This window comes from Coregonus clupeaformis, unplaced genomic scaffold (genome assembly GCF_020615455.1).
Source record: "Coregonus clupeaformis isolate EN_2021a unplaced genomic scaffold, ASM2061545v1 scaf0414, whole genome shotgun sequence".
Classification (NCBI taxonomy): domain Eukaryota; kingdom Metazoa; phylum Chordata; class Actinopteri; order Salmoniformes; family Salmonidae; genus Coregonus; species Coregonus clupeaformis.
The window spans coordinates 326215-352897 of record NW_025533869.1 but is presented as its reverse complement, the minus strand read 5'-3'; the positions used below and the strand labels follow the sequence as shown (position 1 = coordinate 352897).

The 26683-nt window shown below is 42.1% G+C and overlaps 1 pseudogene; it reads right to left on the bottom strand.

Annotated features, from left to right (window-relative positions):
* Positions 1-11831: 11831 nt before the first annotated feature.
* Positions 11832-26683, bottom strand: part of LOC121563728 — a 42821-nt pseudogene continuing 27969 nt past the window's right edge.

The window sequence follows — 26683 nt, the reverse complement described above, 5'->3', positions numbered from 1 at the left end:
GTCCGTAATTAGGGTAGGATTTAAGGTGTGCTCAGAAGCTCAGTCGAGTGCGGTATTGTTCCATTGTGACTTGCTAAGCGTTTTGTTCCGAGAGAGAGAGAGTTTGTTGTTTTTGATTACCCGTGTATCCGACCTGTGCCTTGTTGTTTGACTCCCCAAATTGCTTAATCCTCTACTTGTCTACCCCAGTGATTACCGTTCTCTGATCCTGTGCCTGTGACCTCGACTACGACTAAGCCCGCTCCCCTTGGTACCTCTGCCTGTCTCTGCCTGGCCCGGGTTTTGACCACAGCCCGCCCGACCACGATTAAGCTATTCCTTTGTCTGTACTCTAATAAAGCATCGCTATTCTGCGATTGGATCTTACCACTCTGTCCGAGTATTCATTACAGTGAGGTGTGATACGGTGAATCCAGCCCGAGAATTTGCCAACTTCAGAGGATGGTGAGCCACATGATTGTGTCCAAGAAGCAGAGAAATACTCAAGGCTTAGATCAGATTTGCAAGCCTTTCCATTACGTGAGGCAGACCTGGAGTATTGGACTGATGGGTCTTGTTATCGTGTGGGAGATAAATTGTGTGCTGGCTATGCCGTAGTTAAAGCCCAAGGAACTGGATTTGTTGTTTGAAAGGCTGAAGTAATACCACAGCCCGCGTCTGCACAACTTGCTGAACTTGTGGGGCTAACAGAAGCATGTTTGTTAGCAGAAGGAAAGCGAGTGACGATATACACTGATTCAGCATATGCACATAGTGTATGTAATTTGTTTGGAGCAGTGTGGAAAGGTCGAGGGTTTATGAAAAAGGATGGTTCTCTGATACAACATCATGCGCAAATAATGAAACTGTTGCATGCTATGATGAAGCCTAAAGAGATAGCGATAGCTAAGTGTGCAGCTCATAAAACAGATGTGTCAAAAGTCACACAAGGGAACAAAGCTGCTGATGAAGCTACAAAAGCCGTCACAGGAGCGGACAAATTGGGAAAAGTTTTTCTGGTCACTCATGGAGTGGACTTGAAGAAAATATTATGCTTAAGGATGTGATTTTGATGCAGGAAGCTGCTTCTACGATCGACAAACAGTTATGGCTAGACCGAGGTGCCATCAAAGATGCTACTGGTCTTGGAGAAACCATGAGGGGTTGATAGTAGTGCCTCTAGACCTATTAGGTCTGATGATTCAGGAAGCACATGGGTTAGCTCATGTTGCAAGGGGGGAGGTTAGGAGAAAGATCATAAAGGAGTATGGTTTTTGGGCACCATATTTGCTTGAACAGGTTGACTATGTCATAGGCAGGTGCACAATCTGTCTGAAAAAATAATGTTTGCAGGGGTGTGACTGTTATTGCTGGTTACATTTCTACACCAAGAGGTGCATAATATGTCCAACTAAGCTAAAAGATGCTCGGTCGGTTGCAAAGTTTTTGTGTAAAGAAGTCATAAGCAGGTGGGGACTTCCGATCAAATATCCTCAAATTAGTGGGAAAGAGTTTTGTGGATAAATCAGTGAAATGGTTTTGAAAAAATGGGGAAAAAGTCAGACTAAAAGTCATGAAAACTAGGGTTGAAGTAACTCTAGGAAATGTTGAATATCCGATCATTTTTCACATGTCTTTACATATTATTGATGATATTTAGTATTTTCTTATGAATCTAAGGGGGTAAATGGAATGTGATTCATTTTATATATCATTTTTATATTATTGTTGATATTGATGTTTTAATTTGCATGTGTTGTTTTGCAAAAGATACTGGTTGGTGTTTTCTTTTCTTCCAGAAGCATATGGGGGAATGTGTAGAGGGGATTCAAATACTCAAACATGGACAATATGAATGGACTGGAGGAAGTGGAACATGGAAGGTGTGGAAATGTTCAGATTCCATCATCGACGTTGCATTGAAAGTCGACACTGCTGAGGAGATGCAGTGTAGTGGACTACATTCCAGTGTCTGCAATGATATATATAAACATATTTGCATGTGTAATACATAATTTGTGTCATATTCTTTCTGTATAAATTTTTGAAGAATGATATTTTCTGTTGCTGGGTACATGTGGGGACCTCAGATGTTTTTGTTTATTTCGTTGAAGCTTAGGGATATTGGGTCTAGGCAGGGACAGAGAGAATCCACAGGGGGGTCCGATGGGTCTACCAGCCTGAATGTGGACATTTTTGATTGTATTTTGTTTTCTGAGGCTTTCATGTGTATTCAATTGCATCATAGTTTAAAATGCATTGATAAAGATTTATAAATTGATCTGGAGTACTTAGGTGGTCGCCTGGGGCAGAGGGGCCGTGAGAGAATTTTACTGTCTTGATTGATTGATGGATATTTGGAAAGAAAGCTGCCAGACAGGTTTTTCACTCACACTCCATAAAGATTTGTTCATATTTCATAGAAATGTATTTACACTCCATAGAAAAATGTGTTTACTCTCCATAAATGTTGGTTTATTGCTAAAGTTACTCAATAAGAAAAAAAATATTTGTCATAATCCTATTCTTTTTTGTTTCGAGACTTAATTAGTCTCGAAGGGGGAAATATGTAGTATCTAAACAGTTTATGATTTTGCTGACGTTTGCAAATGGTGTGTTAGAGGAAGTTGGCTCTGCTTGCGGAAGCATCTGGAAAGCATTACTATAGGGGCCCCCTAAAACAGAGGAGAGTCTGTTATGTGAAGGCCAGGGATTGGTCTAATGAAAAACCACCCATATTATGTTACATATTATAAATACCATGGTTGGAACAAAGGAGGGGGAGAATATAACATATTAGAGATTGGGTCAGTTGTTCTCCAGATGTCTGCAGGAGTCTGTAAATTGACGCTGAAATCTTTGATGTAATAAACCATTATATTCAAGGACAGTGTCAGCGGATTTCTTGACATCACAGCATATCGGCATTGTTATTTCGATACCACAGTAGTCTAAGAAATATTGCCATCAGGTTGTAAATCACAGCTGGTAATGTTACATTGTTTACTGCCTCCAGCCATTCAGGGGATGAACTGTATCAGTTTCACTCACCCCTTATGAAAAAGGCTGCAGTTAGCGTGCAGTATAACTGCAGTGTGCTGCAAATACTGAGTCCAAAATAACACTTTTTTTTACTGCAGTAATTTTGCAGCACACTGCAGTTATTCGGCAGTTAATCCTTCCAAAATACCACAGTCGACTGCAGTTACTGCACTTTTACAGCAGTTTCAAAATTGCAATCTTTTTTTGTAAGGGACCCAATACTTTGGACAAAAACTGAAGAAAAGTGCAATGATTGGGAACCTCAACACAATCAATCTAGCTATGTAGTAACATTATGTGGCTAAGGCTATAGCTTAAATATTTATTTATGCCTACTTATTTAGGTAGCTATATAGCTTGATAGCTAGCGAAACAATGTAGCTAGCTAAAACCTAAAATGACACAGAGCCTTGTACTGTAGCTAGCTAGCTGCTGGAAGGATGTTATGTTATCATCTGGACAAGTGAGGAAGTGGCAGACCTTTTCCCAAAAAACATTACTTTTTTTTTTTTTTTAGCTTTGGCTACAACTATTGGGATTATCTACCAAGAAATGTGACTAACTAAACTAGCTACCTATTTACTGAAACCTGAACGACTGTCACGATCGCTCTAATGAGGACCAATGCGCAGCGTTGAAGGTGAACATCTTTTTATTAGATAAATGATCACACGATCAAAATAACAAACGAAACGTGACGCCTACAGTTGAACACAACCCAACGAGAACAAGAAACCACAAAACACAAAGTGAAAACCCGACAGTTTAAATATGGCTCCCAATCAGAGACAACGAGCCAACAGCTGACACTCGTTACCTCTGATTGGGAGTCACTCACACAAAGAAATACAATAACCTAGACCCACAACAAAACATAGAAACTAACACCCTGGCTCAACATACGAGAGTCCCCGAGCCGGGCGTGACAGTACCCCCTAAAGCGCGGACTCCGACCGCGCCAACGAAACACAACAGGGGGAGGGACCGGGTGGGCACTCCGCCTAGGCGGCGGATCCGGCCCAGTGGAACAGGCACGTGCCGTGCCGAACCGACGACGCACACCACTGGCTTGGTGTGGGGAACAGGCACTGGGCTGGACAGGGCTGACGAAACGCCCACAGACTTGGTGCTGGGAGCAGGTGGGCCGGACTGGGCTGGCGACGCGCACCACAGACCTGGTGCGGAGAGCAGGAACGGGCAGAGCCGGCTGACGAGACGCACCACAGACTTGATGCGGGAGCAGGAATGGGCCGGACTGCGGCTGGCGACGCGCACCACAGACCTGGTGCGGAGAGCAGGAACGGGCAGAGCCGGGCTGACGAGACGCACCACAGACTTGATGCGGGGAGCAGGAATGGGCCGGACTGGGCTGGCGACGCTGCACCACAGACCTGGTGCGGAGAGCAGGAACGGGCAGAGCCGGGCTGACGAGACGCACCACAGGCTTGATGCGGGGAGCAGGAACGGGCCGGACCGGGCTGGCGGCGCGCACCACAGACCTGGTGCGGGAGCAGGAACGGGCAGAGCCGGGCTGACGAGACGCACCGTAGACTTGATCGGAGAGCAGGCACGGGCCGTGCCGGACTGACGACGCACACCACTGGCTTGGTGCGGGAAGCTTGGATGGGCCGGACTGTACTGGGGACACACACCACTGGCCCTACACCGGGATCTGGAACGGGCCGGACCGGACTGGCAACACACGCCAGTACCTCTCGCCGTGCCTCACTTCCTCCATCCCCTCTCGACCAGTGGCCCCCGTAACCCGGCGGCCTTCTCCGGCAACCCACTGGGCCGCTCTATCGCGGCCTCCTGCTGGTCCGCGTCGTGAGCCCCCCTAAAAATTTTCGGGCGCTCTCTCCACCCGCGGACCAGGTCTCCATTCCTCGCCAGCTTCTCGCCCCTTCTGCCATAATGTCAAGCCCCTCTCTTCCTCACTCCGGCTTGACCCAGTCCAGGAGGCGAAGGAGATCTGTGAGGGATCTCCCTGGCGATGGCTCCTGGACACGCTGCTTGGTCACATCTTGGTGGTTTCTTCTGTCACGATCGTCTAATGAGGACCAATGCGCAGCGTTGAAGGTGAACATCTTTTATTAGATAAATGATCACACGATCAAAATAACAAACGAAACGTGACGTCTACAGTTGAACACAACCCAACGAGAACAAGAAACCACAAAACACAAAGTGAAAACCGACAGTTTAAATATGGCTCCCAAACCAGAGACAACGAGCCAACAGCTGACACTCGTTACCTCTCTGATTGGGAGTCACTCACACAAAGAAATACAATAACCTAGACCCACAACAAAACATAGAAACTAACACCCTGGCTCAACATACGAGAGTCCCCCGAGCCAGGGCGTGACAACGACTGTTAGCATATTTCTTAGTTGACAATCAAAATGTATTTGGCATCGATCAAATGAGCAGGCAGGAAGCTGTAAATCCCATTCACTTGTTAAAACATGGGGTATTATGGGACTAGGGGCAGGCTGCAGGAGGCCGAGCAGGCTACTATTGCCCATCGTATTCAAAGAGCAGTTTTGGCTGTCAACTACATGCTGAAAAGTTTGAGAGGGTTTACCTACCAGTTCAATTTGCTAGATCTAAGCTCATCTGGCTCAGGCTAACATCGTTGTTGTTGTTGTGCATAGGCAACTGAGGGAGAGAAAACCTGTTGGTTGTTTGATCAGTCGGACCAAAAGTAAAACTCCTGTAGTATTTATATATTCGCAGAAAACCATTTTGGTTTCCTTTGTCACTTTTGCTGCTTTCTGAACAATGATCTAAACAAAGTTGTGCTGTTCTGCTGCCTGTAAACACAGTCCAGTGCAGTGCCACATCAAAGTGAATGGCATGGCCTATTTGTATAAAAGGCCTACTCTAGCTGATTGGTTATGGCGCACCGGTCTCAGTAGAGTCCAGTCCTGGACAAGACTGACAGTTGCCCAAACGCACGGCTGCTTTCCCATTCATTACTATAGAAATGTCAATGAATGTATGAAAACATGAAAATGTGCATATCTATGTGCTCGCTTGTCAGGGGCGTACTGGGACTAGAAATTCCCCTTGGCGTTTCTAACACATTTCTTTCCTTGAGGCCCCACACTGGCCCATTTTTTTCACCTGAGGCCCCCATTACTAGCCAGATAGTGATATTCTTTTGTGGAAAAACCAAGTTAGAAAGGCCCACTGGGCTTAAAATGAACCAGACCATCTGGCATTTGCCTAAAATGCTAGATGGCCAGTCCACCCTTGTTGCTTATCACAAAATAAAAAAATAAAAATATGTGTAATATTCTTCCAGAGGGTGTATAAGTACATACACTCATTCCAAATTCATCGGCATTAATATGGAATTGGTCCCCCTTTGCTGCTATAACAGCCTCACTCATCTGGGAAGGCTTCAGCCAAAAGAACATTAGTGTGGTCGGGCACTGATTTTGGACGATTAGGCCTGGCTAACAGTCGGCATTCCAATTCATCCTAAAGGTGTTTGATGGGGTTAAGGTCAGAGCTCTGTGCAGGCCAGTCAAGTTCTTCCACACCGATCCTCGACAAACATTTTCTTAATGAACCCGCTTTTTGCACAGGGGCATTGTCATGCTGAAACAGGAAAGGGCCTTCCCAAACTGCTGCCAAAAAAGTTGGAATCACAGAATCATCAAGAATGTCATTGTATGCTGTAGCATTAAGATTTCCCTTCACTGGAACTAAGGGGCTTAGCCCGAACCATGAAAAACAGCCCCAGACCATTATTCCTCCTCCACCAAACTTTACAGTGGGCACTATGCATTGGGGAAGGTAGCTTTCTCCTGGCATTCGCCAAACCCAGATTCGTCCGTCGGACTGCCAGATGGTGAAGCGTGATTCATCACTCCAGAGAGCACGTTTCCACTGCTCCAGAGTCCAATGGTGGCGAACTTTACACCACTTCAGCCAACATTTGGAATTGTGCATGTTAATCTTAGGCTTGTGTGCGGCTGCTCGGCCATGCAAAGCCATTTCATGAATCTCCCAACAAACAGTTATTGTGCTGACGTTGCTTCCAGAGGCAGTTTGTAACTCTGCAGTGAGTGTTGCAAGCGAGGACAGACGATTTTTTCGTACTATGCGCTTCAGCATTCGGTGGTCCCGTTCTGTGAGCTTGTGTGGCCTATCACTTTGCAGCTGAGCCGTTGTTGCTCCCTAGACGTTTCCACTTCACAATAACAGCCCTTACATTTGTTAGGTTCTAAACAAACAGAGTAAAACTCACGGAGGACTAGTAAAGCTCAAACCAAGTTTATTCACCCACTGGATCAAACAGCTGCATAAGACAAAGACATGTTTACACAAGCACATGTATGTATATCTTCCTCCTATGCTGAGTCTCCTCCTTGCACATCTGGACAGCCAATACATCTCTGTTGCTAGACAGGACTTTAGTGATGCCTGTTCTTTCTCATTTCATCTGACCTGACCTCGGCCCAAATTCCTCACTCATCCCCAACTCACGGCTGTCCTACCTTATCTGTTGACTGGAACCAGACTGCGACCCTTCTCCTCTCCATAGGATACCTGAGATTTAACCATGTTCTTCCTGTACTCCCCCTTTCTCACTCAGTAGATTTCCATACCCTCAGTTCTAATAGGGTAACAGGAATAAGGATATTTCATATTTCAAGTTTAGAAGTTAGTACCCAATACAGTTGACTGGGGCAGCTCTAGCAGGGCAGAGATTGTACATCCTGACTTGTTGTAAAGGTGGCATCCTATGACGGTGCCATGTTGAAAGTCACTGAGCTCTTCAGTAAGGCCATTCTACTGCCAATGTTTGTCTATGGAGATTGCATGGCTGTGTGCTCCGATTTTATACACCTGTCAGTATACATTTGTATATATAGTGTATTTTAATACGTTTTGTTGGTGCTAAATCTATGTCAGTTCCTCTTTAAAGATGCCTGAGTGTGGCGTAAATAAATACATTCAACTTCCATTGTCTTGATTATTGTTAAACGCTTTATTCATCATATCACAAGCCAATCCATGTCAAATCAGAAGCAATTTACTTTATTAATTAGTAGCTACAGTTACAGTATTACAGCTAATAAAGCTAGAGTCAATAAATACCTAATTAATTTTAATGGACGTCTGTTATATTGTTTTACTGTCTGACCCCAGAGTATTTTTTACATTTTAGTCATTTAGCAGACGCTCTTATCCAGAGCGACTTACAGTTAGTGAATGCATACATGTTTTTTTGTTTGTTTTGTGTTTTTTTTTTTTCATACTGGCCCCACGTGGGAAACGAACCCACATCCCTGCCGGCCAAACCCTCCCCTACCTTGGACGACGCTGGACCAATTGTGCGCCGCCCATGGGTCTCCCGGTCGCGGCCGGCTGCGACAGAGCCTGGACTCGAACCAGGATCTCTAGTGGCCTTAGACCACTGTGCCACTCGGGAGAGTACACCGTCTCTTCCTCCATGTCTTCTAGATCTGTTCTTCTTGTTGCTCAGATTCAGAGATACATAATGGAGACTGTCTGCATCTTGGGCCTGTGAAGAACAATTATAAAATGTAGGGAGAATATTACTACACATTATTATTAAATATAACACATTTTCACACATCTTTTTTATAGTAATATAAAATATAAGGCGGCAGGTAGCTTAGTGGGTAAGAGCGTTGTGCTAGTAACCGAAAGGTCGCTGGTTCTAATCCCTGAGCCCGACTAGGTGAAAAATCTGTCGATGTGCCCTTAAGCAAGGCATTTAACCCTAATTGCTCATGTAAGTCGCTCTGGATAAGAGCGTCTGCTAAATGACTAAAAATAAAAATTTAATACAAAATTCTACTTACCCCTGTATCCAAAGACGAGACTAGCTGGACCTCTTGTTTGAGAGCCGGGTCCTGAAAAGAAAGACAGTAAAAATAAAGATACAACCCCTCACTACTGATACATCTGTAGATGGTGATATCAAAGAAGAGCAACTTCTAAGCATAAGTCACTTACCACTGCATACATGTTCTCTTGTTCATCTTGTAAATTATGCAAGCAAGGACAATGATCAAGATGAGAGAGAGAGAGAGAGAGACAATAAATATGGTGATAGAAGTACTTTATAGTAACTACATTTACACTTAGTGCAATAGTACAGTAACTATATGGAGGATTGCACATTTTCTTATGTGATATAAGAACTACTACTGTATACAGTTTGACACAGTATTATTCAATAGATATAAACAAAAGTAAGATGTATCACTTACCTTTGATGTCCAGCTTGGTCACATTTCTAACCTGACAAGAAAGTCTACGTCAGTAAATCTGTTTCCTATACAGTGATATCTGATTATGTGCATAGTTACCTCATGTTCAAGACATAGTATCCCAAAAAGTGCCAACAGTTGCAGAAGGTACTGATTTTAGCATTTTTCGTGCATCATGTTCAATCATCTATAAGTGACTTTGTTGAGCTTCACAATCAATTTGAGATACTTGTCGTGTATTGAGATTATGACGTTGTTAATGTTTTAAGTGGAACCAGAGAGGACGTTAATTTTAGTATCAAGAGGGAATGTTTTAGTGTAGCGCCACATACAACAGACAGGAAGTGTGTTGTAGACAGGGAGACTGGTGATTGGCCAGAAGAGGGAGCCACCCATCTTTTTGCATTGTTTATAAGTAAGGGCTAGACAAAGAGAGGCAGAGCGGCCATTTCAATCTGAGGCGTCGCTCTCCGGATGTCATGACATCTGTCACTTATGCTGAAGCTTGTGATATGAATAAACCTTATGATCCAAGTTCAGTATGAGCGGACTCCTTTGTTCATCAGCAATAATTGCCACCATTCACCCGATACGACATACTTTCAAATGATTTGGCCATGATGTGCGAAAAATGCTAATATCGGTCCAATAACTTCAATGGGATTTGAGCCACAAATTTGGAAACAGTGCCAGGAAAACTAAACCAAAGCATGGATTGCTGTCATGCCTTGTCCATAGACTGCTTATAGGGTAAAGAAACCAACATTTTGTAATTTGGGTGAACTATTCCTTTAGTGGACCAATGCTTACTGTGTAGGATATGTTGTGCAGGGTGGGTGAAGCATAAAGGCTTTTAGGTGTCTAGATGATAAATTAATTTTGTAGAACCATTGTTTATATTTCTAGCACCAGTTGGATAAAAACTGTACAATACTGAGGTTGCAGTGTGAAAACAGATGCATTTCCTTCAGTAAACAATATATGAAATGAAGAAATTGTTATCTGGTAAGCATACGATACATTTTCAAATTTTACATTTTACAGTACATGGACCTGTATAGGCTCTTGGTCTGAAACTCAGTTATCTTCCTTAGACTTGGCCCCACCACATGCAACAGTTAGAGTACTCCTGATGACCTACAGGAGGTCTGTTTGGTTTACAACATGTCTTGATTTGTACCAGGGTAACAGGGGTGGAGCATCATGAGTGTATATGGGGAATAACGTACACTACAGGATGAAACAAGTCCCTTGTATGTCCAGTCTCATTACCTGTCATTCACAGAATCATGCTCTAACTGAAGTGTAACACCTGACAGTTTAGTATGGGTGTAAAAAGTTAACTGGGAAGACCTTCTGGCTGCAGCCTGGGATAAATAGAAAAATCCTATTTAGACACTATAAGCTAATGTTGTCCAATAATTAATTAAACCTGGCCATCTATTAAGTTTTGGTGTTAAGACACTGTGTGGGTCTGCATGGCATCGCTTACATGTCAGTGGACTGTGTTGCTAATTGTCATTGTCGTGAACAACAATGAGAGAAAACAGTGACACCACACAGACATCCTGCTGAAAACCACATAGAGAGGGTGTGTAGAAGGCTTTCACGCCTGTCCAAAGCATAGTAGTGGCCTCGTTTTGTGCTTACAGGAGACCAACGTGTGCACTATGTGCACGCATGGGTGGTTGGGTTTAGTATGGTAACACCCATGTGTTGTGTCAGTTAAAACTATTGTAGTCAGTATCAGTTGTTTTAAATGGATATTTATTCATGCAAAAAGAAGCCACATACAAGGTCACAGCCGTTAATAAAAAAAAGTGCAATATGAAACAATTCAGCAATCTCAATAAATAATCATTTGCAATACACAGTTATGATATTTTTTTACTTAAAAAAAAAAACTTTTACTTTTATTTACTTTACAGACACATACTGCTGAGTAAGATGCTCTTCCTTGAATCTGCACCTTTTACACAATAAAACCAAAAACGGTTCTTAAAAGGGTTATAATACGGGGACTGCTGAATAACCCTTTAATGTTCTAGATAGCACCTTTTTTCTAAGAGTGTACAGTGCACTACTTTTGACGATGGGTCAAATGTAGTGCATAATATTTGGAAGCACACTTGTCATTTGGTTGATGCTGTAGGTGAGCTAAACTGACACCCAACCTCTCCATATTAGTAGTCCCCTGTAACTCAGTTGGTAGAGCATGGCGCTTGCAACGCCAGGGTTGTGGGTTCGTTTCCCACGGGGAGCCAGTATGAAAATGTATGCACTCACTAACTGTAAGTCTGGGTTTGGTCAGGTATTTTTAGTCTGGAGGTAGGATGGAAAGAGATGTGGGGACTGATTGGTGAGAAGAGAGTGTGTGGTTTAGATGCGCAGATAGAGAGAGAGAGAGAGAGAGAGAGAGAGAGAGAGAGAGAGAGAGAGAGAGAGAGAGAGAGAGAGACAGAGAGAGTGGTGTGAAGAGAACAGAGAGAGAGAGTGCGAGAGAGACAGAAAGAGAGAGAGAAGGGGTGTGGGCGGGGTGAACAGAACAACAGATCAGTGTGGTGAGAGCTTCAGGTCAGTCTTTGTGAGGTTCAGGTTGCTCGGTCTTCAGCAGAGAGAAAGAGAATGAGATGAGTTTACCACAGTGGAATATAACCAAGCCTTTCAGTGTCACCATTATACACACAAAGTACCCCAAAATTATTTTGTACTCAATTTCTTTCTTTATTGGTTATTAAACATACAGTACACTACCACAAGTATTATGAGGTTGGTTAAAAGTTCCCCAGTTTGTGGCAGGTCTGTTGCAGTTTGTGTCCTACTTCTTATTTAATTGACATTTATTTACACAGAATTAGATATATTACCCCAGGGCTATGTCATCTTTAATTTCAAAACATGGTAAAATACTGAGAATCGATTCTAAATAGTTGTTCTTTAAAAAATATTTCACTGTTTCTCAGACAAATGTTATGTCATGAGAGGTCCAGTGATGTTCACCTCAGCAGGGGAGAATATCAATTGCAAACTCCTTACATCCTCTCTCCTCTCTTCTCGCTTCCTTCTCTAAAATCATTGGATGAGAAAGCCAGAGGTCCCTCTCCTCTGAATTTTTCCTCCAATGGGATTTGAGAAGGAGGCGAGAGAGAGGAGAGAGAGAGAGAGGATGTGAGGAGTTTGCAATTGGAAATTCTCCCCCAGGTCTCCCTCAACACAGAGCTCCTTCCTGTCACTCACACTACAGGAAGTAATGCATTCGGTCACTTGTCCTTCCTAATCTACCTCAGACCCTTAACCATAATGGCTGCCACAACGGGATTTTTGACTACTTATAATAGGGGGACAGAGCACAGCAACGACAACAACAGTCAATTATAAAACGACCATTCAATATCCACTGAGTGTACAAAATGTTACGAACACGTTCCTGATATTGCAATGAACTCTTTGTCCTGAATACAACGTTTTATGTTTGGGGCAAATCCAATACAACACATTGCTGAGTACCACTCTCCATATTTTCAAGCATAGTGGTGGCTGCATCATGTTATGCTTGTAATCGTTAAGGAAATAATATTGGGCAAATGTTGCACAATCCAGGTGTGGAAAGCTTACCCAGAAATACTCACAGCTGTAATTGCTGCCAAAGGTGATTCTAACATGTATTGACTAAGGGGGTTGAATACTTATCGAATCAAGATTCATTAGTGTTTTATTTTTCATTAACCTTTAAGAAATGTTAGAATTTTTTCTTCCACTTTGACATTACAGAGTATTTTCTGTAGAACGTTGATAAAAAAATACAATTAAATCCATTTTTATCCCACTTTGTAACACAGCAAATTGTGGAGAAAGTCAAGGGAGTGTGAATACTTTCTGAAAGAACTGTACAACCCTCAGTGAATCAAAATCAAACACGCTCTTTTCACACCTCTCTTCATCTGTTTATCTGGATGATAAACACCAGACAAGACCTCTGCTGCTCAATTAGATGTTCAAACTATGTATGTAAATAATACAAACAATGAGCTAAAAATATTTCACAAAAAAAGTTTAAAAAGTTTATTAATACATTTGTCAACTCTTTTCAACTCTCTTCCTCTATCACCTCAGTATCAATGCTCATAGTGCTATGTATTAATGCTTACATACAACAGGTGCATTTACAGGGGTTAGCGAAAGCAAGTAACATATTACATGTGCTCTATTGATAATGGCCTTAAGCTTGATCTATTTCCTGATGAGGTAGATAATGATGAAGATGGTCAGACAGCAGAGGAGAACTCCAGTTCTTATGATGGAGAGAAGGACCAGGATTCTCATCTGTGGATCAGCAACTGAAATAATACGAATTCTCAGGCTTGTTTGGTATAAGATGCTGTTGTACTTAATTTCTACTCTGTGGTACATCGCATTAATTCATTTCTGAAAGATTCTCACTTAAAATTACAGAATGAACATACCTTCTTCATACTGCTCTGTAGGGTCCTTGTCATAATCTTTGTGACCTTTTGGACGATTAGGTGAGTTAAATATTTTACTGTTATTCAAACTGTAATATGAAAGTATTGTATCTCCAACGTTTAGTCAAAAATATATCTGATACCTAGGACAAATGTTTGTGCATTTGGTGTCATATCAGACAATGTATAGAAAATATTACCTTGGACCTTCAGGACAGTCGCGTTGGTGAAGATGAAATAGTTATCCAACATTCCACAGAAGTACAGACCAGAATCAGCTACATCCACCTCTGTGATTTTGAGAACGAAAGTTCCATTGGTCATTAGCATTTTCATACGTTTGCCCTGAAATCCATTTTGATGATGAACAGTTGGCAGAGAGCTCCACATAGACGTGATGCACAGGGGCTCTGAGCCGTTGACTTGCTTGAACCAGCCAACATGTCCCGGGTTTTTAAGGACATTGATGCACTGCAGGGTGACATTTTCCCCTGATTGGACCACCTTTAAGGGTGGTGGAGAGACAGACACAACAAGGGTCAGATCTGAAAGAGAGAAAACAAAGGTTTAGAAACAGTAAATAAAACGTATTCTTCATGCACATGATATACACACCGAAACACAGTCACAACTATGTGAGAGACCAAATCTATTGATGAATCACAAAATCTGAACTGAAGATACAGTAACTTACAAAAGCCGTAGAGAGGACGAGAGCTGGTACATATATGCGTTCCATTCTGTATTTAGATCTACACTGCCAGACCATGAAGGAAGGACTGAATCTTCAAATACGAGAGATGAAAGTAATTTGTGATTATGGGCGGGACAACCATAGCTGCATACAATGACCACAGATTAAAATAATCTTACCACCAACAATTGATGTTCCACATTTGGTTTGATAGAGAGAATGATAAGATATTTTAATTACATACTATAGTTTATCATCATAGAGGTTCCCAGAATTTTAAATACTCAGAATTGATCAAATGTATTTCAACAGACCTCTTGGTCAAACATATTTTGTCAATTTTAAAGTAAAAAACTTTGAAAAGGGTCTCGATGACAGTAAATATTCCAAATCTAAATCTGTTCTCACTGTGAGATTTCCCTCATTGTTGTGTTTATATATTGTAGTGGGCAGAAGGACCTCCTGGAGTGGGTAATTATTGGTTGGAATTGGTGGTGGTTGAGCCAATTGGGGCACTATACTTACTGCACCAAGATCAATGAATTTAGGAACTCTTGCCATTGGCAGGAGCAGTGGCTTGTAGTTCACCCATAGTATACATTAAAGGCAGTGGCGAATCATGGCTATTGAATTAGGCCTTTAGAGGGGGAAAAAGCTTCCAAAACGCTGTACCAACTCAAAATCATGAAAAACTGAGAAATCACCCACACTAACATTACCAGCAACAACAGCCACATTGCTTACACAACCTATGGTAGCCTAACAGCATCACTATCATACTATCACCAAAAGAGACAACAGTGACACATCAAAGGATGTGAGTTTGACAGGTTCGTGATGCTGAAAGGACAGCGACCGTAATACCTACCATCTCACTCCATGTAGGAGAGGACACTTTTGTTAAACACATAGGCTGATAGAAAGACAGCTGTCACACACAGCATGATGTTAAAGAATAAGCGGCCCATTCACTAGGACATAATAAGCCAGAAGGTTCCAATCATAAGAACACAAAAACACAACCATTAGTCTAAGCATTTCCCAATGGAAATGTATAACTATTACTTCCTATTGCAAACATCGTTAGCACATTAAGCACACACACTAAAGTGATCCAAAATTTAAATGCAACAATGTTTCACACGCATAAACATTATTTTCAAAGAGATAGCTAACAACAGCAATCGAGCTGCAAAAACATTTCCACTCACCAGATGATGATCATTTGAAACAACTTCTTGTTGAAGGTTAAAATCGAAAAGGATGAAGCTAGCAAATTAGCATCAACATCATCTTCAATAACACCTGCAACAGCAGCCGCCACACACCAGCCTACAACAAAAACTAGCTAGCTTAAACTGTGGGAAAACTACTTTTGCTATTGCGCGGTGACCTGTCGACCTTCGAGAATGGCGGAAGTTTCCACACGTTTTTGTAAAAACGGTCCCACCCAATACAAGTCAAAATGTGATTGGTTGATTCCACTGTCACTCCAAAATTCTGCTCTAGTATGGTTGAATGGCAGGTGCCTTCTATCGAGATTCTGAGGGCCTAACCAATGTTGAGCTATCTAGCTAAATTTCTCCCTAGAGACAACCAAAGAAAAATCCTGATTGGATCTTTTTCTTCTCAGTTTTTAACCCTTTCCTTTTAAACGCAAACTGAAGAGATTAAATCAGAATGTCATTGAAAAGAAGAATATAATCAGAATATAATTGAAACATTATTGAAAAGATCAATACACACTGAGACCTGTGTAGCAGAACACAGTGTCTATTGGTTCAGACATGGCTCAGGAGAATCCCGTCCAGGAATCATTTACACCCATGGAGACAGGAGTGATCAGTGTGAGAAGAGCCCTGATGCTGGGTCTCCTACGCAGAGCTGTGCTACAACCTCCCCAAGAGGAACCTCAGCCTCTCTGATGCTGGGACTTACTACTGTGCTGTAGCCTCATGTGGGGAGATACTGTTTGGGGAAAGGGACCAAGCTGAAGATCAAGGTAAACCTCTTATGCTTACTGGAGATACACAGGTAGTTATTGTAGAAGACAATGTGTTCTCAATGACTTACCTGATCAAATAAAGGCAAAATAAAATACATGCTATTACACTGTAATAACCCGTGCTGTATAATAGAAAACATGTCATTCTTTCAGGTGGTGATATTCAAGTGGCGACTGAAGCGGATATGAGGATCCTTGTCCTCTTCTCCATCATAAGAACTGGATTTCTCCTCTGCTGTCTGACCATCTTCTTCATCATCTACCTCGTCAGGAAATAGATTCATTCAATGATTCAGTTTCTCAATCCTTCAGCTGTTACAAACACAAATGTGGTTTACAGTCTTTTCAAATGTTTCAGTGCTCATCAGCTTAGGTGACATATTGTAAAAGTAAAATGCCCATATCTCAGCCTTTTGACATGTTGATGATGCATATATTGCTGTTCAGACTTTCCAATAAATAAACGCATCTCTGTTGAAATAAAATACACGTTTTATTCAATTTTGAAAAATTACACTTCCGGTCAAAAGTTTTAGAGCACCTAAGGATTTTCTTCATTTTTAAAATGTTCTACATAGTTGAATAATAGTGAAGACATGGAAACTATGAAACAATACATATGGAATCATATAGTAACCAAAAAAGTGTTAAACAAATCAAAATACATTTTATATTTGAGATTCTTCAAATAGCCACCCTTTGCCTTGATGACAGCTTTGCACACTCAGTGCCGCGGAATTCTCTGTGTCCACGTTCAGATTCTAAAATAAAGAGAGAGAGATACATACTTCATTCACAATTACTAAATTACTCCAGCTACCTATGTGAAGCATGAGAATGTAAAAGCAGTTTAACGTCTGACAAAAATATAATTCAAAATTACTCACTTGGACTATGGGTGAAGTGTCCTTGGTCACATATACCTTTAGTGTATTATTGTTTGCCATTCATACATGATATAATATTAATTAATATGTGGCTTTCATATATCATATATGTTGTATGCGGCATGACAAAGACAAACTTTAGCACACTACTTACGTTTTTGCAGAGCTCTCCTCCACAACATAAACAGGAGAATGTTTGTTACTGTCATTTACATAATTTAGCAGACGCTCTTATCCAGAGCGACTTACAAATTGGTGCATTCAACTTCTGATAGCCAGTGGGACAACCACCTTTTTTTATTTTTTTCATGTGGGGTTTGGGAAGAAGGATTATTTTATACTATTACATTTAAGTCATTTAGCAGACACTCTTATCCAGAACGACTTACAGGAGAAATTAGGGTTAAGTGCCTTGCTCAAGGGCACATCGACAGTTTTTTCACCTAGTCGGCTCGGGATTAGAACCAGCGACCTTTCGGTTACTGGCACAACTCTCTTAACCACTAAGCTACCTGCCACCCCAGTATTGCTTAAAGAGGTAGGGTTTCAAGTGTTTCGGAAGGTGGTCAGTGACTCCGCTGTCCTGGCGTCGTGGGGAGCTTGTTCCACCATTGTGGTGCCAGAGTAGCGAATAGCTTTGACTGGGCTGAGCGGAACTATGCTTCCGTAGAGGTAGGGGAGCTAGCAGGCCAGAGGTGGATGAACGTAGTGCCCTCGTTTGGGTGTAGGGTCTGATCAGAGCCTGAAGGTAAGGAGGTGCCGTTCCACTCACAGCTCCGTAGGCAAGCACCATGGTCTTGTAGTAGATGCGAGCCTCAACTGGAAGCCAGTGGAGTGTGCGGAGGAGCGGGGTGACATGAGAGAACTTGGGAAGGTTGAACACCAGACGGGTTGCAGCGTTCTGACTAAGTTGTAGGGGTTTAATGGCACAGGGGAGGGCACAGCCAACAGCGAGTTGCAGTTATCCAGACGGGAGATGACAAGTGCCTGGATTAGGACCTGTGCCGCTTTCTGTATCAGAATGATAATGATAATAACCAGAACAAATGTTATGTAGTTCAGCAATCCAGTTTGATTCTCTTGAGAAGCAAGAAAAATACATACATAAAATGAGGGAATTGTCAGGCTGACGTGTATGCGGTAGAAGTCAAGCGCAGGACACCGAGGCTACTGGCAGACGTACTTTACTGAACACAGTATAGAAAGTACAAAACCAAAATACCTTCTAACAGGGAGGAAACAATACTAGCACACAACAGCTTGCCGACCTCACGAAAAACAATCACACACAATAAACTATGAGAGACAGGGGTATTTAAAGGGAATACAATGCAACATAATAGGAAACAGGTGTAAACAATAAAGACCAAACAAGACAAACACCGAAACATAGATCGGTAGCAGCTAGTACTCCGGGGACGACATGAACGCCAAGCCTGCCCGAGCAAGGAAGAGGAGCAGCCTCGGCTGAATCCGTGACAGGAATTCTTAAGGTTCCTGACCAGAAAAACACAAACATATAATTTATAATACTGTACCTACAATACCGTTCAAAAGTTTGGGGTCACTTAGAAATGTCCTTGTTTTCAAAAGGAAAGCAAAAACAAATCCATTAAAATAACATCAAATTGATCAGAAATACAGTGTAGACATTGTTAATGTTGTAAATGGCTATTGTAGCTGGAAAAAGCTGATTTTTAATGGAATATCTACATGGCGTACAGAGGCCCATTATCAGCAACAATCAGTACTGTGTTCCAATGGCACGTTGTGTTTGCTAATCCAAGTTTATCATTTAAAAAGGCTTCTTGGAGTCTTTGTGACAATGGTGATACTGTATCTCTCACTCCTGCTGAAGGTATCTGACCTCAGAGTACACTACATCCTCTCTGCTGGTCTTCTCTCTTGCTCTTCTGGAGGAGGAAGAGGAGTTCTTCTTGGGGGGTGAAACTCACAGCAGCATAGTTCAAAACGTCCCTCTCTTTGTACTGTGCGAGAGGTGGAGTCATAAACAAGACATTATACTGGTTACATCCACTACATGAACCATTTTGATATGGGGTTAAATGATGTGCTAAAGATTACCTGATTGACTGGTGGGGTTGGTGATCTATCAGTTGATGGTTCAGAATATAAACAGGAAGTAAAAAATGATATTAAGTACAGAACACAAGAAATCGCATTGAAATGGAACACGGTACACCTTCCTAATATTTAGTTGCACCCCTTTTTGTTGCACCAAACCGGTGCGCCTGGCATCTGCCACCATACCCCGTTCAAAGGCACTTCAATCTTTTGTCTTGCCCATTCACCCTTGAATGGCACACATATTGTACACAATCCATGTCTCAATTGTCTAAAGGCTTAAAAAATCCTTCTTTAACCTGTCTCCTCCCCTTCATCTACACTGATTGAAGTGGACTTAACAGGTGACATCAATAAGGGATCCTAGCTGTCGCCTGGATTCACCTGGTCAGTCTATGCCATGGATAGTGCAGGTTATTCTAATGTTTAGAACACTCAATGTATATTTTCTTTTCACATGGAGACATCGTCAAACATTACTGTGAAACATTACATAACAGTTTGTTAGTAAGTATTAATATGCATGTTCTGTACCTCTGGTCCTTTCATTGCATATCCCCCATGTCAGTAGAAAGACGACAATCACAAAAACAATGTTTAATGTGACCAGTGCAAGAGCGGTAGGAGTCAGGGGAAAATCATACTCTGAAACGAAAGGTTTTGATTATTTAAATCTTGTCAATAAATATTTTATTGGAGTAATATCAGGTTATAGTACATTTTATTTGACCATATAGGTTACAGGACCAAGCTGAATGTCCAGCTTGGTCCTGTTTCCAAACAGTATCACTCAACATGAGGCCACAGCACAGTAGGAAGTCCCAGGATCAGAGAGGCTGAGGTTCTTCTTGGGAGGTTATAGACACAGCTCTGTGTAGGAGACCCAGCCTCAGGGCTCTTCTCACACTGATCACTCCTGTCTCCATTGGTGTAAGTGATTCCTGGACGGGATTCTCCTGAGCCATGTCTGAACCAATAGACACTGTGTTCTCCTGGACAGGTCTCAGTGTGTATTGTACAGTTCAGAGTCACCCGACACTCCTGGTTGGACTGACTCAGGAACAGCTTGCTGTACAACAGTGGTGTTTCTGGACCTTAAACCTTAAAAAAAGGTTTACATGTCAGTAAATGTCTTTCCGATGTTGTGTCCTAACTCAACATTTGTCGAAACTTAAGCTACAGTAATGTCTGATTGTGCAAATACCTCACATTTAATTAAGACATTGTATATTCAAAACGTAAAGTGCAAAAATGCTGAAGGTTATAGTTGCTGAAGATTCGTTTCTAGTTTCTAATTCAGATGAGAATGGCTCCTTCCACCTTGTTGGAAATAGAACTCCCCACAGTAATGTGTTGCTGAATCTGAGAGCTGCATTTCTGAGATTCTTATGTGATTTATTCCTTTGCCTTTAAATTCATTGTGGAATGTAGAATTATTGTCATACTTGTAAAAAGTTGTCATGAGCTGAGGATTGTCACCCAAGGTTTGCTTGAACCAAAAGAATTGCAGTGCCAAGTTGCCTTCATGGAAGCAGTGCAAAGTCAATTTGTCTCCTATGTTGGTTGACACAAGGCGCATGGCTGAGGATTGTACCGCAGCTAGAATACACATAAAGACAAATATGAATTGCATCAATAAAGTTCCTGGGTGTCTTCAAATTTAGGGTGTGTCCCCTATAAGCAAAGAAATATAAAAGTTGGACCTACCCATCTCCCTGAGAAGTGGAAATATCAGGCAGCGTGTGATGATCATCTTTGAAGTTGTCATCCTCTGTTCTAACTGTGTCTTGAGTGGAAGAAGTCTACCCATGTAGACAACACTTCAACAGTGGGCTATTTGGTGATTGGTTGAACTGTACCTGTCATTTTTGTTGATGCCTTATCCAGCCCACCATGGTCTTCACAGGTAAACTGGGAATCACTTACCGTATATAATCAATGCTAAAAGTGGACCAGTGCTAATAATTTGCCACAACTGGCTGGAAGAAAGCTGTCTAATATTCGGTTAAAACTCTTAACTGGATAGAGAGTCTGTGTAAGAACAATTAAAATATCATCCAACAACCTTTTTTTCCTTCTTGGCAATCATACTTTATCACCCGATTTACCGTCACAGGTTGTTGTTAATTTAATACATTTTTCATGTAGTTTGTACTTTTCTATTTTTTAAACATACATTATACAGTGAGGGAAAAAAGTATTTGATCCGCTGCTGATTTTATACGTTTGCCCACTGACAAATGGTAGGTTTATTTGAACAGTGAGAGACAGAATAACAACAACAAAATCCAGAAAACGCATGTCAAAATGTTATAAATTGATTTGCATTTTAATGAGGAAATAAGTATTTGACCCCTCTGCAAAACTTGACTTAGTACTTGGTGGCAAAACCCTTGTTGGCAATCACAGAGGTCAGACGTTTCTTGTAGTTGGCCACCAGGTTTGCACACATCTCAGGAGGGATTTTGTCCCACTCCTCTTTGCAGATCTTCTCCAAGTCATTAAGTTTTTTTGAGGCTGACGTTTGGCAACTCGAACCTTCAGCTCCCTCCACAGATTTTCTATGGGATTAAGGTCTGGAGACTGGCTAGGCCACTCCAGGACCTTAGTGTGCCTCTTCTTGAGCCACTCCTTTGTTGCCTTGGCTGTGTGTTTTGGGTCATTGTCATGCTGGAATACCCATCCACGACCCATTTTCAATGCCCTGGCTGAGGGAAGGAGGTTCTCAATCAAGATTTGACAGTACATGGCCCCGTCCATCGTCCCTTTGATGCGGTGAAGCATAATGTTTCCAAAGCATACTGTTTCCACCTCCATGTTTGACGGTGTGGATGGTGTTCTTGGGGTCATAGGCAGCATTCCTCCTCCTCCAAACACGTCGAGTTGAGTTGATGCCAAAGAGCTCGATTTTGGTCTCATCTGACCACAACACTTTCACCCAGTTCTCCTCTGAATCATTCAGATGTTCATTGGCAAACTTCTGACGGGCCTGTATATGTGCTTTTTGAGCAGGGGGACCTTGCGGGCGCTGCAGGATTTCAGTCCTTCACAGCGTAGTGTGTTACCAATTGTTTTCTTGGTGACTATGGTCCCAGCTGCCTTGAGATCATTGACAAGATCCACCCGTGTAGTTCTGGGCTGATTCCTCACCGTTCTCATGATCATTGCAACTCCACGAGGTGAGATCTTGCATGGAGCCCCCAGACCGAGGGAGATTGACAGTTATTTTGTGTGTCTTCCATTTGCTAATAATCGCACCAACTGTTGTCACCTTCTCACCAAGCTGCTTGGCGATGGTCTTGTAGCCCATTCCAGCCTTGTGTAGGTCTACAATCTTGTTCCTGACATCCTTGGAAAGCTCTTTGGTCTTGGCCATGGTGGAGAGTTTGGAATCTGATTGATTGATTGCTTCTGTGGACAGGTGTCTTTTATACAGGTAACAAGCTGAGATTAGGTGCACTCCTTTAAGAGTGTGCTCCTAATCTCAGCTCGTTACCTGTATAAAAGACACCTGGGAGCCAGAAATCTTTCTGATTGAGAGGGGGTCAAATACCTATTTCCCTCATTAAAATGCAAATCAATTTATAACATTTTTGACATGCGTTTTTCTGGATTTTGTTGTTGTTATTCTGTCTCTCACTGTTCAAATAAACCTACCATTAAAATTATAGACTGATCATTTCTTTGTCAGTGGGCAAACGTACAAAATCAGCAGGGGATCAAATACTTTTTTCCCTCACTGTATATGGGGGGAATCACTTACACTACAGGATGAAACAAGTCCATTTTATGTCAGGACGGGATTCTCCTCAGCCATGTCTGAACCAATAGACACTGTGTTCTCCTGCACAGGTCTCAGTGTGTATTGTACAGTTCAGAGTCACAGAGTCTCCTGGCTTGACAGACAGACACAGGCGGCTGGAGCACAGACATGCTTCTGGTCCCTGAACCTGACAAGAAGGCCAATAAACACATTGAATCTCTAGAATATTACTCTAGCAAGTGTTTTACCTAAACATTTATTAAATTAAGATCTTAATCATCTGATTAAGAGAATACATCATATTTACACAGTATAGCTGTAAATTCAGATCTCTTTAAACTATTAAGTGGAGTGTTGCAGATAAGGTTGTCCTTTTTTAAAACTTTAGAACTGACATAACTGTCACGATCGTCGTTAAGAGAGGAGGACCAAGGCGCAGCGTGATGAACGAACATTTTATTTAATTTGAATGAACACACGAACAAAACAACAAACGAAAACGTGGCGTCCCTGGTTACATACACGAACCAACACGGAACAAGAAACCACAACGAATGAATGCCTAACGGCTACCTAAGTATGACTCCCAATCAGAGACAACGAGCTACAGCCGTCTCTTGTTGGGAGCCACCCTGGCCAACAAAGATATACAACAACTAGAACCAACACACATGAAAACTCACACCCTGGCTCAACATACTAGAGTCCCCAGAGCCAGGGCGTGACAATAACATAGATCATATAATGAGATGAACTTACAGGCTTTGATGATAACCAGGACTAGACAAAACCTGAACATCCTTCTGCTTCTTCTCTCCGTCTGGTCTGGTGTAACAAAACAACTGTGATGAGGGTCTTTTAGGTTGGCTCCAATGGTTGTTTGAAGAGGAAGTGAGGTTGAGAAAATGTCTCACCTTACATGCAGATGTGTATTTATTGATGAATCAATTAGGAATTTCTCTCTAAAATGCTTATGCTATGATAAACGTTTGCTTTCTGTCTTAAAACACTATAATGTTAGAGCTTTTGGTTTGACTTCCGGCAGAAATGTCTTAAAATCAGGGATTGGAACCAGTTCAGGAACAGATCCGAAAACCAGAAAATAACGTCATTTTTCCGAAGAACAGAAACGTAACCGGGAACGAACATGATCTATACTGTTCCAGAACAGAACCTTTATTTTAAAAGCATGGGAACTGGTTAATAACTTTATTTTTTACGTTCGGGGCCTTCCAGTGTCTGCCTGCCAGCTGAAAATCTTTGCCACTGTGTGTGTGTAGGCTACCTGCCCCTCCCCTCCCAAGCATAGTCAACTATCCTACTACTGATGTTACCAGCTCGATTCATAGTTATCATGTTTCACTTTCGATTTATTAACTACAAAATGGTAAGACATGTTTGTTTTTTTTCAATTCTGGTGCTGCTCTGCAAACACAAGCTTGTTAGCTAGCTAGCTAGTTTTGGTCCAACGTTAAGCCAACTCTCTGAAGTTCAAAGACATTAAAGGTTCCTTCATAGAAACCGGTCCTCCGAAAGGTATAATTCTGTGGGCCTAATTCAGATAATGCATGTCATATCAACAAGATGCCCAGCGCTTCAAGCCAAGCCTCATCCTCCATCCTCTCTCTTTCTCTCCCCACCAGCAAATTTCAGTCGCATCTCGCACTCTAGACTTGTCTGTCCAATGTATGTAAATACTTTGCCCGCTCCATAGCAAGCTGCTCTATCCACACTGAGGTAATGTATTAATGTTGAGCAAAATGTTTAAAAAATAATGATTTCAGATGTTTAAAAGGAACAGAAAGGAACAATATAAACAGTTACTTTTTATTGGTTCGATCCTGTTCAGAACTCTATTTTGCTCTTCGGGACATAGGAACTGAACAACAAAAAAATAATTGTTTGTTCTGAACGAAATGATTAGGAAATAATTTAAGTTCCAACCCCTGCTTAAAATATTATAAAGTTAGAGCTATTGGTTTGTATTTCTTTACATTTGGGATGATGGCAGGCTACTTCCACATACAGTGGGGAGAACAAGTATTTGATACACTGCCGATTTTGCAGGTTTTCCTACTTACAAAGCATGTAGAGGTCTGTAATTTTATTATAGGTACACTTTAACGGTGAGAGACGGAATCTAAAACAAAAAATCCAGAAAATCACATTGTATGATTTTTTAAGTAATTAATGTACATTTTATTGCATGACATAAGTATTTGATCACCTACCAACCAGTAAGAATTCCGGCTCTCACAGACCTGTTAGTTTTTCTTTAAGAAGCCCTTCTGTTCTCCACTCATTACCTGTATTAACTGCCCCTGTTTTAACTTGTTACCTGTATAAAAGACACCTGTCCACACACTCAATCAAACAGACTCCAACCTCTCCACAATGGCCAAGACCAGAGAGCTGTATAAGGACATCAGGGATAAAATTGTAGACCTGCACAAGGCTGGGATGGGCTACAGGACAATAGACAAGCAGCTTGGTGAGAAGGCAACAACTGTTGGCACAATTATTAGAAAATGGAAGAAGTTCAAGATGACAGTCAATCACCCTCGGTCTGGAGCTCCATGCAAGATCTCACCTCGTGGGGCATTAATGATCATGAGGAAGGTGAGGGATCAGCCCAGAACTACACGGCAGGACCTGGTCAATGACCTGAAGAGAGCTGGGACAACAGTCTCAAAAAAACCATTAGTAACACACTACGCTGTCATGGATTAAAATCCTGCAGCGCACGCAAGGTCCCCCTGCTCAAGCAAACGCATGTCCAGGCCCGTCTGAAGTTTGCCAATGACCATCTGGATGATCCAGAGGAGGAATGGGAGAAGGTCATGTGGTCTGATGAGACAAAAATAGAGCTTTTTGGTCTAAACTCCACTCGCCGTGTTTGGAGGAAGAAGAAGGATGAGTACAACCCCAAGAACACCATCCCAACCGTGAAGCATGGAGGTGGAAACATCATTCTTTGGGGATGCTTTTCTGCAAAGGGGACAGGACGACTGCACTGTATTGAGGGGGAGGATGGATGGGGCCATGTATCGCGAGATCTTGGCCAACAACCTCCTTCCCTCAGTATGAGCATTGAAGATGGGTCGTGGCTGGGTCTTCCAGCATGACAACGACCCGAAACACACAGCCAGGGCAACTAAGGAGTGGCTCCGTAAGAAGCATCTCAAGGTCCTGGAGTGGCCTAGCCAGTCTCCAGACCTGAACCCAATAGAAAATCTTTGGAGGGAGCTGAAAGTCCGTATTGCCCAGCGACAGCCCCGAAACCTGAAGGATCTGGAGAAGGTCTGTATGGAGGAGTGGGCCAAAATCCCTGCTGCAGTGTGTGCAAACCTGGTCAAGACCTACAGGAAACGTATGATCTCTGTAATTGCAAAGAAAGGTTTCTGTACCAAATGTTAAGTTCTGCTTTTCTGATGTATCAAATACTTATGTCATGCAATAAAATGCAAATTAATTACTTAAAATCATACAATGTGATTTTCTGGATTTT